The sequence below is a fragment of the Garra rufa genome, chromosome 1, assembly GCF_049309525.1.
Source record: "Garra rufa chromosome 1, GarRuf1.0, whole genome shotgun sequence".
In the NCBI taxonomy this organism is placed as follows: domain Eukaryota; kingdom Metazoa; phylum Chordata; class Actinopteri; order Cypriniformes; family Cyprinidae; genus Garra; species Garra rufa.
The window spans coordinates 5,049,743-5,055,375 of NC_133361.1; the positions used below are offsets into that span (position 1 = coordinate 5,049,743).

Sequence of the window (5,633 nt, forward strand, 5' to 3'; positions counted from 1 at the left end):
ACTGTCAATTTACCTTCCATTAATGATTGTTATTATTATAAAGTGTTACCATCTTTTCTTTCTCCCTCAAGGTGCTTTGCTTAAATTTCTCAGCCCTCAGGCTCTTCCTAAGGATACCTCCACTGATGAAGGTAGAGTGAATTTCTCTCACTGACCTGAGCTGAGCTGTTAAAAGTGACCTCTTTCAATATGCTAACAGTGAAATGGTAATTTCAGATTTTTTTAAATTATTATTTTCCCAGCTACACCATCAACTTCATCCTCAACATCAACAGATGCATCACTTCTCAGTGCTGATGTTTCCTCTTCAGCACAAGGTACCACAAGCTCTATAATTATAGCTGATATCCTGCACAGCCCAGAGTTTAAACTGATAAGTGTGTGCTGTCATATTGTTAGAAAAAAACTGCAAATCACTTCTGAATTCCCATCAAACTGTGTAAATACTCCGCGATTTCCCAGGCGGAGTCATTACAGTGTCTTGGCAGGTAAGTATTCCAGACACTGTTTCCTTATTGTTCTGGCACCCTAGTGTCCCCAGACAGAGGGGACTTCTTCTCTGGAGTGATGCACCAGAGACTCAACGCGTTCCTTTCCCTTGGCCTAGCAGTACAGACACTGCGCAGGGATTTGGAATCATGGGGGCGTGGGTATCTCGTTCCCCAGAGCGTTGCTGACGCAGTGTAGAATTCCCGGAAGGGAACGTCTCGGGTTACGTATGTAACCCTGGTCCCTACAGCGCTCGCTTCATTCCCTAAGAGCTGACGCCGGCATCAAACGCCTGCCTTTATACTTGCTGGTCACTGACGTCACCACGTCGGTGACGCCACCGTCATTTCATTGGTTGTAGACATGTTCAGAGTGCGGCCGCCAATGGCATTCCCCAGAGCATTGCTGACGCAGTGTCTTGTTCCCTCAGGGAACCAGGGTTCGAGACGATATTTAGTAAAATTTCTACTGTAAATATATTTTTGATTAGCAATATGGATTGCTAAGAATTTCATTTAGACAACTTTAAAGGTGACTTTATCACTATTTAGATTTTTTTGCACCCTCAGATTCTAGATTTTCAAGTAGTTGTGTCTCAGCCAAATATTGTCCTCTCCTAACAAACCATATTAATGGAAAACTTATTTCAGATGATGAACAAAATGGACCATTATAACTAGTTTTGTGGTCCAGTTTCACAAATATTTGGAGAGTTTATGCAATTGTATTCAATGTAAACTATCTTTTGGGATCACAGTATTTTTTTAAGGCAGCAAAACTATGGAGACTCACAAGGCTTTGGGGTCTGTGGTAAACTGTAATTTCTTTGTTCTTCCTTTTTCGATTTATGGCTCTCTGAGAGCTCAGAATCCACAGATCCGCTGGCTTCTGCATAATTAGCCACAGATAAGCCAATCCTTGGTGTTTCTTTAATAGTCTCACAATATTTTCTTTTTCGTGTATTTTTTACTGTTTTGAAAATCTGAGAGCAGATTTTGTCTTTATCCTCAAGCGGAAGATGTCCTCCTCCACACTCTGCAGTTAACTGCTGAATTAATGTATTCACTTTCACAGATGCCCCTTTAGCTCTGTGTGTTGGTTCATTAGTGGTGATCACTATGGTGTGTTTAATGGCATCTTCACTGAACTCTTTCAGCACGTGTTTTACTCTTCTCAGGTCGTCCTCAGTGAAGTCTTTTTGCTGCAGTACGAGTATGAAGACATGAGGCCCTGGATCAGACAGATGGACACACTCTCTCACTCTCTGTGTGATCTGATGATCTGAGACGTTGGTCTGGAGCAGCTGAGGACTGTTGATGATGATCACGTGTCTGTCCTTCAGTCTTCCTGCAACTCTCTCTACAACATCTGGAGGAGCTTTACTGTCAAACGCTGATCGTCCTAATATGAAGTTTCCCACACGACTATTTTCAGACACTCTCGAACCCAGAAGAACAATCCTCACTGTAAACAATCAAATCAGACATTCAGTGTAAAAACAATAAAAAAGACAACTGAACTGTTTTGTTCCACTTCACATGTTGACTACTGTGTATCTTTAAATATGATGATTCGAAATATTTTAATGTTTTTAACTGTCTATCTGTTTATAGCTACTACTTAGTCTTTTTTGAAAAAAAAAAGAAAAAAAAAAAAAAACACCTGAAGATCCAGTCTCTGGTGGACTGGGAAATGTGGTGTTTTGGGCATCAACTTGCATAAACTTATCCGCTACGTAAGAACTAGTCTGAACAACTAGCCTGTCAAGATTTGGGGAGTTAATCAACCCCATCTATATTTGGCTTATCATCAATATCATCAATAGTCTTTTTTTTTTTTAGCTTTTTGTTCAAAATGTTGTTTATTACTAATTAATTAATTTATGTATTAAAACATACTCACATTCAGGTGTTTGTAAAACAATAATGCCTGAAGCTAGAATTATATATATATATATATATATATATATATATATATATATATATATATATATATATTTTTTTTTTTTTTTTTTTTTTTTTTTTTTTTTTACAAACAGATACACTGTTGTAGTACACTGATATTTGTATACTTCTTAAAGTATACTTAAAAATATACTTAAACTTTACTTAAGTATACTTAATAAAATAACCTTGAAGTTTATTTTTGGTAAGGGCAATCTGCATTTTTATTATGACCAGTCCTTAAGAAAAAAAAGGTTGACTTTTAAGACTAGTCTAAATGTTTCATGCCACTGGCCCATGGCCAGCTCTCCAGCTAAAAATTAATGGAGACTGTTTGGAAAACATGAGAGAGAAAATAAAGTGGAGGGTGAGTAGAAACATTTAAGTTTAATACAGAAAAGGGGAGCTGGGAGGGAAGTAAAGGACTTTTACTCTTTTTCTAAATGAAAAAAAAACACCCCCTTAAGGACTGTGTAATTTATTTATATGAAACAAAAGTTAAAAGTGTTTAAAATAGCTATCACAGTTTTAGTGACGATGATATCCAGAGATTTCAGGTTATTAGATTTTTAACAAAAAATTATTTGTACCAAGGGGGCTTTTTTTCCGTAAAAAAAATAAAAAAAAAAATAAAAAAAATAGTTAGCTGCTAACTTAAGTTAATTTAATATAAATTCCAAATTTTTGTATTAAAGCAAATACATTAGATGGAAAATCAAAGGATTTAATGTTCAGAAACTACAGTAACTAAAGTAAATAAGTGTTTTACCCCACAGACAGTTTAAAAAATAAATAATAAAAGCATTCTCAAAAAATAATTGTTTATTCATTTCTTTAATAACACATTCTCCCTAAACAAACCGTACGCCTTATTATTGTCATTGTAAGCGTCACAGTGAATACTTAATCAATCTCGTTGACATTCTCGTTCACTGAACTGGTAGACAGTTTTCCCCCACTCTACTCTTATATTAGCAGAACACCTTCCCTGCCTTAAACAAGATATTTCTTACACTTTGTATTATGTATAGGCACGATGATTAGATTATAAATTTATACTTTACCATTGTTGTCTGCCATATTCATATTACTCATGTAGCCTATAGTCTAAAAAAGACAAAAAACAAAAACGAAATAAACACATGGGAAATGAAACGCAACTATGAAAATGGCATAGATATCAACAAGCAAATCTAAAAGTAACTCTGCAGAAATATGATTTAGCTTATGCTTAAACAATATCAGTTGCTTAAGATTAGATTAGAATAAACTTTAAACAACAATATTGATTTCTGTTTTTCTTTCTTTAGATCTTACCTTAACCAAACACCATTTTCTCACCAACGCCTTGAAATCAAAGGTCAGATTTATTGTAATGACAATGAAAGAGGCCCGTATAAACTTATCTGTGAAGACTCTAAACACATCAGATTTTATGAGCTCAATAATGATAATAAAACAGAGAGTGTATGAGATTATACTCATTAAATGGTCCATTCTTGGTAACCAGGAACATTTTAGCTCCATAATACTTGGAAAAAAGTTTTTTTTTTGTTTTCTTTTTGTTTCTTGTTTCTACCAAAATGTTCATGTTTACCTATTAAGAATACATATGGATACATTGTTCAGACACTGGCTGTGAAAGTATCCCCCCCTGTTAGGGACTTACACATAGTTATCGCAAAATGTTAATAATGTAAACATTAAACAATAATTGTTTGGGATAATAATAAACAATAACGAAATGTCCCTTATGCCAGACTAGTATTAATAATTCTTGTAACAATAACAAAACAAATCAGAATATTAGAATGATTTCAGATTGAAATCACAGGAATAAATCACAGGTTAAAATATTTTCAAACTGAAAACTGTTATTTTAAAGTTCAAAATTTTAACTGTACAAATATTTCTGTCACGGATTGGCCAGGCTCCACACCCTCTGTCACGCCCAGATCACCGTCACCTGAGTTTTGATCACCATCACCTGCACGCCATCATCACCACCACGTATAAATCAGCACGCCACACACCACTCACTGTCCGGGCTCGTTCCCACGAAAGCGGACTGTAGTGTCTCTCTTCCCAAGAGTTTCGCTATCTATCGTTACCTGAAATTACTTACCTGAATTCTGTCTCGTTCCAGTCTTCCGAGTTTCCAGTCTTCCAAGTTCCAGTCTTCCAAGTTCCAGTCTTCCAAGTTCCAGTCTTCCGAGTCGCCATCTCAAGGTTTGCCTGTGTCAGCTCTAAGTGGTGTGTGCCATAAGTCCACAGGATCGGCCATTCAACCCCCGCTGCACGAACCCTGCAAGAAAGGATACATCCCGATTCAATACCCGGCTCATTCAACTCCTATCCTCTCAACGTCTGCCATACTCACCAGTCTCAGGGTCTTCTCACATCTCCGGCATTGATGCGTTCAATAAACATACATATCTGTTGCACTTACCTTGTTGTCCTGTCTGCTTCCTAACAGAAGCCCGGACCAGAAAACAGTCAGCAGCATGAACCCACAAGACCCGTTTCAAGAGTTGGTGGACTCGCTGAGAAAAGTCCTTCTGGCTTCACCATCTGTCACCCCTTCCGCACCGCCGCTTGTCACGCCTCCCAGCACTTCTTCGGATCCGCTACCATCCAGTCCCATGGCCCTACCAGCGCCATACAATGGCGGGGCGGAGGAGTGCAATGGATTTATTCTGCAGTGTTCTCTGGTTTTTACAATGCAACCTGCGCTCTACCCCACTGATCAATCTAAAATTGCATTTATCACCTCTCTCCTCACAGGACCAGCGCTAAAATGGGCAAACTCAATTTGGCAGCAGAATGGACCGGCCACTCGTTCCATCCAGACGTTTATCACTCACTTCAAGGAGGTCGCACGGATGGAGAAATATCAGCGGGTGAGCAACTGTATCATTTCCATGAGCAGCGGCCAGTGGATGGAACGAGCGGTCATTGCTGACCACTTACCGCCTTGGTCTCGAGCCTCGCCTTCGTCTCCAACTCGCTGCCCTAGATGACGCTATGGGGTTAGAGCGCTTCATCCAACAAACCATCCAAATTATCCTGGAATCCCGAAGCTGCCGCAGCCTTCCAGTCCCTCAAGAGAGCCTTCACCAAATCACCCATCCTGCGACACCCCAATCCTGAACTCCCTTTCGTCGTCGAGGTAGATGCCTCCACTACCGGCGTGGGGGCAGT

General features: G+C 38.7%; 1 pseudogene; it reads right to left on the reverse strand.

Annotated features, from left to right (window-relative positions):
- The window catches only part of LOC141333558 (GTPase IMAP family member 8-like), a 20,527-nt pseudogene extending 15,451 nt beyond the window's left edge, over positions 1 to 5,076 (reverse strand).
- Between the last annotated feature and the right edge of the window lie 557 nt (positions 5,077 to 5,633).